The following is a 13,493-nucleotide window of genomic DNA, read 5'->3' on the forward strand; positions in this document are numbered from 1 at the left end:
TGCGCTGCTCATCTGATTTCCCTTGCATTAGTACATATTGGGGGATAAATGTTTACTCATTTAACACTGATTGTGTATCTTGAGGGTTCTCACTTTTGCTCACTGCTTGCACTTCATCATTAGCACATGGCCGGTCCTGTTTTTCCCTGGCCATCTCAATGGTTCTTTACACATGATGAGGGTGTGGAACTCTCGCACCACTCTGTGTGGCTATGCCCTCTCACGCCTGTTGTGCTTGTTTTGTCCTGCGGAGAGACAGATGGGGGGTTGTAGGTGGGAGTGTTCAATTCTGGTCACCACACTACCAGGAGGATGTGGAGGCTTTGGAGAGGGTACAGAAGAGGTTTACCAGGATGTTGCTTGGTATGGAGGGAATTACCTATGAGGAGAGGTTTGGGAAACTCGGTTTGTTCTCACTGGAATGATGGAGATTGAGGGGCGACTTGACAGGAGTCTACACGATTATGAGGGGCATGGACAGAGTGGATAGTCTGAAGCTTTTTCCCAGGGTGGAAGAGTCAATTACTAGGGGGCATAGGTTGAAGGTGCGAGGGGCAAGGTTTAAAGGAGATGTACAAGGCAAGTTTTTTACGCAGAGGGTGGTGGGAGCCTGGAACCCGCTGCCAGGGAAGGTAGTGGAAGTAGATATGACAATGACTTTTAAGGGGCGCCTTGACAAATATATGAATAGGATGGGAACAGAGGGATATGGTCCCCAGAAGGTTAGGGGTTTTTAGTTCAGACGAGCAGCTTGTTCGGTGCAGGTTTGAAGGGCCAATGGCCTGTTCCTGTGCTGTAATTTTCTTTGTTCTATTCTTTGAGTCCTGCCAGTTGAGTTGGTTGAGTATTGGCATGTGTGGGATTGGAGTGGGAGCAGGGATGTGCGGAGCGGAGTAGAGATTGGGGAGCACCATGGGGATGGGGGTAGGGGGTGATAGGGAAGAGGGTTCATTAGGTAGCTGGATGAGAGATCACATTGGAGGTGTGAGGGGTAGTTGAGGGGGTACAGTGAGAGACTAGAGGTGGCTGACTTACCCTGGCCACGTGAAGAAGGTCATTAATTTTTTTTTACCACTGCTGCCCGAAGTCCTCTAATGGAGAGAGCAGGCACTAGCGAAAGCAGCCACAGCCTCCCAGGCGTGGATGGTCTCCTTGCTGCAATGTGGGTACAGGAGTTCCCGCTTCTGCTAGACTTTATCCATTCATCTGGTCAGGGCTCCCTTCGAGAATTGTGGAGCTTGCTTTCTCATGGCCATCTGCTTGGTTGGACCTAGAACAAGTCCTGGCGAGTGCTGGGGAGGGTTTTAATGGAGCTTCCCACTGATTGCAGGGATTAAGTTTCCCCGGGGTGAGCACGGCGTGATTCACATGAAGAAAAAACTTTTGTTCGAGAGAGTCAAAATTCCATGAGATTTCCTACCAACAGCAGGACCTGCACTGTTTTCCCTTACCATACTGGCACTTTGTCATTTTTTAATAAGATTCCACCCTTGCTCTGTTTTCCAGATTTAATTGAATTTATATTCCTCCAGTTGCCTTGGTGGGATTGGAACCTATGTCCCAGAGCATTAGCCTGGGTCTGGGCGTTACTAGTCCAGTGACATTGCCATTTTGCCATCATCGCCCATCGGATGCCTCTGCCACCACCAATTCTCAAGACCACAACCTAGTGCTTCCCTTCTCCATGGGGCTGGTTTAGCACAGGGCTAAATAGCTGGCATTTAAAACAGACCAAGCAGGTCAAGCAGCGTAGGTTCAATTCCCATACCAGCCTCCCCGAACAGGCGCCGGAATGTGGCGACTAGGGGCTTTTCACAGTAACTTCATTTGAAGCCTACTTGTGACAATAAGCGATTTTCATTTCATTTTTTTTTTCAAGATCCATAATCTTGCCTTTGAAGTGGGTGAAAGGCCTAAAGTTGGAGACATCCCCCTGGTGACCTGTCAATTTGCTCTGCAAGAAGTTAGACTGAATGAAAGGAAGGCCAACAATGATGGCATAGATAAGGTGGAGTAAAAGCGGTGGGTATGTGATGCACTATCAATTACGACGAGATGAGAGTGTAATCGAGGCTTTATTATGCGGAGATGTGTAGCCTCCCGCAGCTGCTGCCGAAATGGCTGCAACTCGGAGACCCACACATTTATACTCCGCCTATTGGGCGGAGCCATCAGGCAGGGATCTACCCCCATACCTGTAGTACAGGGGCCTTACCGTAATACCCCTCGTATGCGGTATATACAATACAACAGTGGTGACTACCACAGTGCGTAAGCCGGTTAAAGTGGAGAAAGGGGCTTTAGGGTTATGCATGTAAGTAATTGCTGTGAAGGGAATTGGGTAACTAAAGTACCCAGTGTTGAGGTGCAACGTCCCTCAACCAGTGATAGACTTAGCTGAGTCTCTGCTCCTTTAAGACGTTAAAGAGGACGCCCACAGTTCTTTTGCAACATTTAAAATCAAATCATTCTGATTCGCAATAATGTCGGAATAATCTTGCGTTGGATGAGTTGTTATTGTTTGATAATAATGACACGCACTTGAACTTCAGCTTCTGTCAGTACACAGATGGTCTGGAACATAAACAACACTTACCATTGCAGCCTGTTTATCAAGGATAAGCACCATGCAAGTAATGATTAAAATCAACTGCATGTTAAACACAGTGTAACCCAAAATGAACTCATACAAATTAAATACAATTGACCGACATGTAAAACTGTTGGAAGATTTTCCACATGGACTGCAGCCAAGAAGGTGGCTCACCCCCACTTTCTCAAGGACAATTAGGTATGGACAACAAATGCCCACCTAGAATTGTAATGGTTTGTGCAGTAGATCTCACAAAGAGGTACAAAGGTATTTAAGGTTGAACAACAACATTTATTGGTAACTCAACTAAAAATACTCGTACAATGTATATTCCAAACTAGATGCTAACTTCATACTGATCTCTATATGGGTCTTCCATACAATTCTGTCTCCTCTTTGCTGCCATGTGACTCTTTGCATCATACTGTGGGCAGTACTGTTCTCCAATCCGACGTTAGCCTTTTCTATATCAAACACACTTATACTACATCTTCTGTCTGTCATAATATCCACTCATGTAGATAATGAGGTGCAGACAGGCAGTCATTGACACAAAGGATAACCAATAAGCACACAACACAGTGCAGCCAATCACCAGACAGGACACTACCACTATAAAGCCAGAGGGCACTAGGTTTCCCGCTCTCTCTGGACCCAGCCACTGAGACAGTCAGAATCCACGAGCTAGCCAGTGCAAACATCATGCGGTAGCTAGTAAGTCTGGTCAGGCTAATACAAGGTCTCCAGTCAGTTCAGTATAGTGTCGACCCACAGCTGAATATGTATATTAGTTCTATCGTTCAATAAAACCATGTTGGATCTTCTCCAGTGTTAGAGGGGTGTTTCTAGCATCACTGCATCAAGTGCAGTCTACACCGAACCAGCCTGCCTAACACATCACTGTCTACCGAGTCTTTACCCAACATATCGATGTACAATCTTTCTTTATGTGCTATCCTTCTCTTCCACCCCTCCATTGACCAACCCCCTGCACCCCCCACCCCCCCCCCCCACCCCCAAATATCTGACATTATAAAATCAGATGGTTTGGAGGGTTGATAATCCTTCCAGACCTCGTTCTGGTCCCACTTAGAGCAATGGTATGCTCAGTTCCTTTGAGCATACTTTGTTGGCTTTGCGTTGAAATAATAGTATTCTGTGTTTCTGGCATTTGCTTGTCTCCATCTGATTCATTTAAATGTATAGTAGGGCGGTTCACCTCGAGGAATGAGGTTGAGACTCCTTCAGTCCTGCCTGATTGTACCTTTTCGGGCATGTATCAGGTATGATCTTGGTTGATGCCCGTCTCTCCAGACCCAGACGCCTTCTCTTTCAAGATCACTGATCCAAACCTTTATGTAACTGGGGCAGGTCACGAGTGCAGTGCCATCCACGGTAGGCAGAGGCCTTTCTCTGTTTAGAACATAGAACATGGAACATAGAACAGTACAGCACAGTACAAGCCCTTCGGCCCACAACGTTGTGCCAACCATTTATCCTAATCCAAGGTCAACCTAACCTACACCCCTTCAATTTACTGCTGTCCATGTGCCTGTCCAAGAGTCGCTTAAATGTCCCTAATGACTCAGACTCCATCACCTCTGCTGGCAGCGCATTCCACACACCCACCACTCTCTGTGTAAAGAACCTGGGCGCGATTCTCCACTCCCACGCCGAAGTGGCCGTGCCGTCGTGAACGCCGTCGAGGTTCACGATGGCGCGGAACGGCCCCGGTCCCGACCGATTCAGGCCCTGACAATGGGCCAGTATCGGGGCCGCGTCATCTACCCACGCCAGGCCTTGTCGCCCGCGTAAAAGCGGCGCCGCATAGATGATGCGGCCGGCGCCGCATAACGAACGTCATCCGCACATGCGCGGGTTGGCCGGCTCCAACCCGCGCATGCGTGGTTGCCGTCCTGTCCAAATCCACCCCGCAAGAAGATGGGGGACGGATCTTGGAGGGCCACGGAAGGAAGGAGGTCCTCCTTCAGAGAGGACGGCCCGACGATCGGTGGGCACCGATCGCGGGCCACCCCACATTGCAGGTGAAGCCCGGTGCAGGATCCCCCCTCGCCCCCCCCCACAGGCCGCCCCCCCAGCGTTCACGCACCGCTAACGACTGCAGCGACCAGGTGTGGACGGCACCGGGGGGAACCCGCCCTTTTGGCCTGGCCGCTCGGCCCATCCGGGCCTCAGAATCGCGGGGGTGCCGGAGAATCGCCATTTTGGGTGTCTCCGGCGATTCTCCGGCCTGCGGCCCGCGAAACTCGACCGGGCCGTTCCTGCCGCTTGGGAGAATCGTGGGAGGGCGTCGGACCGGCGTCCCCGGAACTTTTGGCGGCCCAGGCGATTCTCCCAACCGACGTGGGAGTGGAGAATCGCGCCCCCTACCTCTGGAATCTCCCCTGTACCTTCCTCCAATCACCTTAAAACTATGTCCCCTGGTGACAGCCATTTCCGCCCTGGGGAAAAGTCTCTGGCTATCCGCTCTATCCATGCCTCTCATCACCTTGTACACGTCTATCAAGTCACCTCTCTTCCTTCTTCGCTCCAGTGAGAAAAGCCCTAGCTCCCTCAATCTTTCTTCATAAGACATGCCCTCCAGCCAAGGCAGCATCCTGGTAAATCAACTCTGTACCCTCTCCAAAGCATCCACATCCTTCCTATAATGAGGCAACCAGAACTGGACACAATATTCCAAGTGTGGTCTAACTACTGTTTTATAAAGCTGCAGCAAAACCTTGCGGCTCTTAAACCCAATCCCTCTGTTAATGAAAGCCAACACACCATACGCCTTCTTAACAATTCTATCAACCTGGGTGGCAACTTTGAGGGATCGATGTACGTGGACCCCAAGATCCCTCTGTTCCTCCACACTTCCAAGAATCCTGCCTTTCACCCTGTATTCAGCATTCAAATTCGACCTTCCAAAATAAATCACTTCATATTTATCACGGTTGAACTCCATCTGCCACTTCTCAGCCCAGCTCTGCATCCTGTCAATGTCCTGTTGTAACCTGCAACAACCCTCAACACTATCTGCAACTCCACCAACCTTCGTGTCATCGGCAAACTTACTAACCCACCCTTCCACTTCCTCATCCAAGTCATTTATAAAAAACACAAAGAGCAGAGGTCCCAGAACAGATCCCTGTGGGACACAACTGGTCACCAACCTCCAGGCAGAATACTTTCCATCCAACTACCACTCACTGTCTTCTTTCGGCCAGCCAATTCTGTATCCAGACAGCTAAATTTCCCTGTATCCCATGCCCCCTAACTTTCTGAATGAGCCTACCATGGGGAACCTTATCAAATGCCTTACTGAAATCCATATACATCACATCCACTGCCCGACCTTCATCAATGCGTCTCGTCACATCCTCAAAGAATTCAATGAGGCTTGTGAGGCATGACCTACCCCTCACAAAGCCATGCTGACCATCTTTAATCAAATTGTGTTTTTCTAAATAGTCATAAATCCTATCTCTCAGAATCGTTTCTAATATTTTGCTCACCACAGACGTAAGACTGATGGGTCTGTAATTCCCAGAATTTTCCCGATTCCCTTTCTTTAACAGGGGAACAACATTCGCCTCCCTCCAATCATCCGGTACTACTCCAGTGGAGAGTGAGGACGCAAAGATCATCGCCAACGGCGCAGCAATCTCCTCCCTCGCTTCCTGTAGTAACCTTAGGTATATCCCATCAGGTCCAGGGGTCTTATATATCCTGATGCTTTTCAATATTTCCAGCACATCCTCCTTTTTAATATCAACCTGTTTGAATCTATTAACCTGGTTCACACTGTTCTCACTGTTTCTAATTGCTTCTCAGCTTTTTGGCTAAGATCAAGTGCAGTATCGATCAGAATCTGTTTGTAGGACTGTTCTCGGTCTTGAATCTTCTGGTCATCCTTGACTGCCAACCCTTGGATTTCTTTGGCAGATTGAGGAGTTGAGTCTGAGGTTTACTGCCCATCAGGGTCTCTGATGGGGTCATTCAACATTGCAGTGGGGTGAATCATTGTAAAAGCATCATTGGAAATATTTTACTAAAACGAGGGGAGTCCGACAAAGTTTTTTTATTCAGCAAACAACATTACCTACATGAGGCCCAGTACACCTCACCAGGTCCTCTCTCCTTTCTGGTCAGCCCCACATTGGCTGAATGTTTACATCAGTGCTAACAGGCTACCCCGCCCATGGTGGGGGAGCTTGCAACACCAATAAGCACAGGGAAGCAATCATCTCTAGATGTATGAGTCCCTTGCAAGTTATTACAGTTTTAATGGTTCTGATGCCTCTTTCTGTCTTACTGTTAGATTGTGGATACCTTGGGGAACTAGTAAGGCGTTGAAAGCTATGTAAGAAGTCTTACAACACCAGGTTCTGTAAAGATTTAATCACCTGCTAATGGTCGCATTCCAAGCATTGTTTGGCATCTTTGAATTTGTCTATATATGTGTTTCTGGAACATACCTCTTCATTCACCTGAGGAAGGAGCAGCGCTCCGAAAGCTAGTGACATCGAAACAAACCTGTTGGACTTTAACCTGGTGTTGTAAGACCTCTTACTGTGCTCACCCCAGTCCAACGCCGGCATCTCCACATCGTTGAAAGCTATAACAGATGGCAAAGTTTGAACAAGACCTACTCACCGCACAGGACCTTCAACCGACGTTATACACCAGATACATCAATGACATTTTTTTCCTTTGGACCCACGGCGAAGAATCACTGAAAAGACTACACGATGACATCAATAAGTTCCACCCCACCATCAGACTCACCATGGACTACTCTCCAAAATCAGTTGCATTCTTGGACACACTCGTCTCCATCAAGGACGGTCACCTCAGCACTTCGCTTTACCGCAAGCCCACGGATAACCTCACGATGCTCCACTTCTCCAGCTTCCACCCTAAACACATTAAAGAAGCCATCCCCTAAGGACAAGCTCTCCGTATACACAGGATCTGCTCAGACGAGGAGGAGCGTAACAGACATCGACAGACGTTGAAAGATGCCCTCGTACGAACGGGATATGGCGCTTGACTCATCGATTGACAATTCCAACGCGCCACAGCAAAAAACCACACCGACCCCCTCAGAAGAAAAACATGGGACACAACCGACAGAGTACCCTTCGTCGTCCAGTACTTTCCCGGAGCGGAGAAACTACGACATCTTCTTCACAGCCTTCAATACGTCATCGATGAAGATGAACATCTTGCCAAGGTCATCCCCACACACCCACTACTTGCCTTCAAACAACCGCGCAACCTCAAACAAACCATTGTTTGCAGCAAACTACCCAGCCTTCAGAACAGTGACCACGACACCACACAACCCTGCCATGGCAATCTCTGCAAGACGTGCCAGATCATCGACATGGATACCACCATTACACGTGAGAACACCACCCACCAGGTACGCGGTACATACTCGTGCGACTCGGCCGACGTTGTCTACCTCATACGCTGCAGGAAAGGATGACCCGAAGCGTGGTACATTGGCGAGACCATGCAGACGCTGCGACAACGAATGAACGGACATCGCACGACAATCACCAGGTAGGAATGTTCCCTTCCAGTCGGGGAACACTTCAGCAGTCAAGGGCATTCAGCCTCTGATCTCCGGGTAAGCGTTCTCCAAGGCGGCCTTCAGGATGCGCGACAACACAGAATCGCCGAGCGGAAACTTTTAGCCAAGTTCCGCACACATGAGTGCGGCCTCAACCGGGACCTGGGATTCATGTCGCATTACATTCATCCCCCACCATCTGGCCTGCAAAATCCTACCAACTGTCTTTGCTTGACACAATTCACACCTCTTTAACCTGGGGTTACCCCGTCTCTGGATCTGTAAAGATTTAATCACCTGCTAATGCTCGCATTCCAAGCATTGTCTGGCATCTTTGAATTTGTCTATATTTATGTTTCTGGAACATACCTCTGCATTCACCTGAGGAAGGAGCAGCGCTCCGAAAGCTAGTGATATCGAAACAAACTTGTTGGTCTTTAACCTGGTGTTGTAAGATTGCTTACTGTGCTCACCCCAGTCCAATGCCGGCATCTCCACATGATGCCGAATTGAGTCAAGCATTTATTTGAGAATTGCGGGGTGTTAACAGAAACCCGTAGTCTGCAATGCCATGGCTTGCAAACATTTTCTTCAAGGATTGAACAGCCGTTTCTGTGATTATCATGTGTAACTACTTCACTTTGACCTATCGGGATATGTAATCAACCACAATGAGGAAAGACCGACCATAATAGAGAATAAACCCATTCCACAGCCTGCTTAGGAATTCTGTTGGGATAACAGGCTCCCTCTGGATAGAATTGTGGAGTCTGTACACCTGACAGTCTGAGATTAGTTCTTCAATAGCCATTGATATTCTGAGCCACCCCACCATAGATTATGTCTGTGCTTTGAACTTTGTAATGCCCAGGTGACCTTGGTGGATCTGTCGGAGAAGGGAGAGTGGAATGACCGATCACTCATTGTATACTAATAGATCACCTATTGCGGAGAAGTGTTTCTGCTGTTCAAAACAAACGTTCATGACATTGTCCCCTGGTCTCTGCTGTGCCACCTTTGTTGAGAGTAACAACAAATGCGGACACACTGCTCATCTCACAACTACTCCTGGTGGATGTGTTGAAACTTTCCTGATGTAGCTGGCAGTTGTTTCCTCACCAGTTGAGAACATGACTCAAGCTCATTGACCAGGTTGACATCATGTGTCACAGGAAGATTGACTGTGCTCCTAGATAGTGTGTCTGCAGTTATTTGATATTTCCCTTGAACATTTGTATCATATGTGAAGCACTTGAGATGCAAGTGGAATCTCTGAATTCTGAGGACACCTTTGCAAATTCCTGACAGTCTTCTAATGCACTGGTTGGCAATATCCATCCAGTTAACCCTGGAAAAATTGCCTCTAGGTCTGTGGAGGAGTCATCTGCTGCTGCTGTGGCGGGTAGACTTGGGCGATAATGAGGCAGGATATGGAATGAGAGCAACATATCTTTGATGTGACTGAATACTTGCTCTTAGTGCACATCCTAGCACCACCCCTGGTCCCTTTTATGAAGCTGGCATAAGAACATAAGAACTCGGTGCAGGAATAGGCAATTCAGCCCCTCGCGCCCGCTCTGCAATTCAATGCGGTCATGGCTGATCTCCACTCAGCATCAACTCCACTTTGCTGCCCATTCTCCATAACCCTTCAGCCCATTACTCATTAAAAATCTGTTCATCTCGTCCTTAAATTTACTCAATGTCCCGGCATTTACTGCATTCTGGGGTAGTGAATTCCCTTATCCTTAAAACTATGACCGCTCGTTCCAGATTTCCCCACAAGAGGAATCATCCACTCTACGTCTACTTTGTCAATATCTTTTATCATCTTCCTACCTCAATTAAATCTTCTCTCATTCTTCTAAACTCGAGAGGGTATAGGCCTAAACTGGTCAATATTTCAATCAATCTAGTGAACCTCCTCTGAACTGCCTCCAATGCAACGACATCCCTCCTCAAATAAGGGAGCCAAAACTGGGGCTCTGTGACCTGCACCAGGTTGGGTAGAAAATATACCAACTGGTCCATCATGCTCAGGTATCATTGGAAGCCTGGAACAGGTGGTGAGGTTAGGAACACGCTCTTTGTCTTTGTTTTGTGTGGATCCGCCATGATGCTTTTGCTGCTCACAATATTTTCTAAGAACTGAATAGGAGTCTTAGAGAACTCGCATTTCTCATTTAGTGTCAACCCTGTTTCCTGAAAACGTTCTCAGAAAGCCGTGAGCCTTGTGCCGTATTCCTCAATGGTTTTTCTGTGGATCAAAGCATCATCCATATGAGAGATGACACACACAACTTGTAAGAACTTGTAAGATGGCCGGCATTGTGCTTTGAAAAATGCCGGGTGTTGAAGTAACGCCGAAGGGCAAGCGATTGAAACAAAGGGTGCGATTTAATGGCCGCATTGCGCATACGCGAGAGCGCAACGAGGCAAAATCGCCGATCTATTTCCGATCTAACCAGCCCGCTCCCCTTGGTGAAATCAGGATCGCGCCTTAGCGTGATGAGATACCAATAATCAGCACTTAAGCCCAATCTCCATACAATTAATGGGAGCGGCCCACTATCTAACGGCCCTCCGTGATATAACGGCCTCCACAGCAAGTGGTAATGCGGGCGCCGATTAGTGCTCTTTTATAAAAACATGAAGCTGGGCAACTGCGGGGACCCAAAGAGGTGAGTAACCATCTTCAATCCCAGGCAATGAACCTGGGGGCACTGGGGTTGCTGCCCAGGTGCTTGGAGGGGGGTGTTGGGAAATCTGGGGGGGGGGCAGTCTCGGTCAGGGTGGGCTGCTATCAGTGGTGGGGGTGGGGGGTGGGTAGAGCAGGGGGGGGGTGGACCCTGGGGACGTGGATCTGAGGAGGGGTGTGGGAAGATGGATATCTCATGCATCTCATGTTCACCATGATCTTATGTCCACCATGCCAACCTTGGATCATGTGGTCCTGTTCCGGGGAAACCCCAGCCCCTGCCTGCCTGCCCTACCAACTAGCCGTTACTCCCAATGACCGAGGAGGCCTCTGGCTGAAGGCTTTTGCTAATAGGGAATTGGCAATCATGGTTAAGTGAACACTTCACAGCTCCCAAGTGGATTCCCATGGCTGGGCGTGCCATGTAGCATGTGGGGGTTATTACCTAGCATCCCAATCAGACCGTCATGCCTGGACACTGTGCCTGAACACAGCAGGAGTCAACGCCATGGACAGTGCGGCCAACATCCGAACACCCAGGGGCTGGGCTCCAGCACCGGGGACATTTCTGCGACCAGGGGGTGGGTGTGTGCACAGGGGAGGGGACCAGTGTCTGGTCCAGATAATGTTGCGTGTGGGTGCCTGGGGTAGAGGGTGTGGGTTCCCGTGAACAGGGACTCCCACTGCGACCGGGAGTGCGTGGGCAGTGCGTGGCTTTGTGGGGAAGAACTGAGGGGACTGGAGAGTCCCGGGGTGCAAGACACCTCTCCTAATTCTTTACAGATATTACACGGTATGGACGATATCTTGGACTCTACGGTGGCTGCTCACTTGGTGCTGCTTGCAGGCCAGACTGACATAGTGTTCGGGGAGGCGGGGCGTGGTGTGGCAGAGCGGAGGGGAGGGGTGTGACATCCAGAGCCTCCATGTCCTGGGAGATGGGGAATGGGGTTAGTGCGCGACCCACATATGGAAGAAAGTGCCAGAGGCGTCATATTGGTCGGGGTCAACGGTTTTTATGAATCAACAAATGTGTCCCCAACTGCCCCAATCCCACGATGGTGTGTGCCCCCCTTCCCCACCCCTCCCAGACCTTCCCTCCCACACAATGCACCAAACCTCCCCTTCCCGCCGCCCCCCCCCCCTCCCCTTCATCAGAGGTGGAGGCAGCCTGCTGCTTACAGCATCCTGTGGCCTTCCATTCCCCTGGCAGGTGCCAGTTGGGGGCTCTGGGTCCGGCGACATATGTTCCGGGTGCTGACTCAGAGATGCGCCGTTGTCAGTGGGTTGGGTCTTGGGGGACCGGGTGGCCTTCGTCGCCACTCCATATGGTGGCTCCGAGCTGGCACCCAGCGCCTCCTCCTCCCAGTCATTGCCTAAAAGGTCCTGGGGTTCACCTCGGGACAGAGGGGCAGCTGGATCAAGCCCTGGCTGCCCATGCGTCACCTGGCTCTGCCAACCCTTGCAGCTTCCCAATGTCTGCAGCACAGTGTCGATGCCCTCGGCGATGCTCGCAGTTACTGGGACATACTCCGGAATACCCCGGCAATGCCCACCTGCAACTGGGACATGTCCCCATAGCAACCGGAACATGCTGTGCAGCTTCTCGGCTCTACCAACCTGAGACTGGGATATGCCCCGATGCGCCTCGGCTATGCCCGCAAGGGACTGGGAGACCTCGCTTAGCGACTGGGACGTGCTCTGGAGGGCCTCGGCAGTGCCCAGCTGAGACTAGGACATGCCTAGTGCCCACCTGAGACTAGGACGTCCCCCAGTGATATAGACACGCTGTGGAGGCGCTCAGCCATGGCCGTCACTGACTGAACCATCCCTAGCAGTGTTGGCCTCAGTGTTACGCATTGCTGTCATGCCTCCTCTACCCCTAGCCTCTGTGACTCCTCCAATCGGCTATGGACCTGCTAGAGGGTCATTGACATCCCACTCTGAATCTCATGTCTGCACCCTATCGCCGGCATCAACTCTGGGCCTTTTTTTATTCTTTCATGGGATGTGGGCATTACTGGCTGCGTCAGCATTTATTGCCCATCCCTGAGGGCAGTCTGGAGTCAGATTTAGGCCTGACCAGGTAAGGATGACAAGGTTTCCTTCCCTAAAGGACATTAGTGAACCAGATGGGTTTTTATGACAATCGACAATGGTTTCTTGGTCATCAGTAGACTTTTAATTCCAGTTTTTATTGAATTCAAATTCCACCATCTGCCCTGGTGGACTGGGATTCGAACCCAGGTCTCTAGAGCATCCCCAGAAATACCCTGGGTGTCTGGATTACTAGTCCGTGACAATACCACTATGCCACTGCCTCCCCTGGCCCAGAGGGCTGGGACCCAGCTGAGTCCTGGGATTCAGAAGTCCTACGACTGCTGTCTGACGTGGGCTTTCCTGCTTCCACCTGATCAGCAACTGTGTGGTGCTCAACAGAATGTGCCCCAGAAGCCTGACCACGACCTTTTCCCATCGAGGTGTGTGTCTATATGCTGCTGGATGGTGCAGATGACAACTGTAACGTTTTGATGGTGGTCTCCCCGGAGCTCTCCCCTGAGGTGTTCTCATGGGACGCGGGGGGTGGGGGGAGACCACCCCAGATGGGTCGGTGCCAT

The sequence above is a fragment of the Scyliorhinus torazame genome, chromosome 11 (assembly GCF_047496885.1).
Source record: "Scyliorhinus torazame isolate Kashiwa2021f chromosome 11, sScyTor2.1, whole genome shotgun sequence".
In the NCBI taxonomy this organism is placed as follows: domain Eukaryota; kingdom Metazoa; phylum Chordata; class Chondrichthyes; order Carcharhiniformes; family Scyliorhinidae; genus Scyliorhinus; species Scyliorhinus torazame.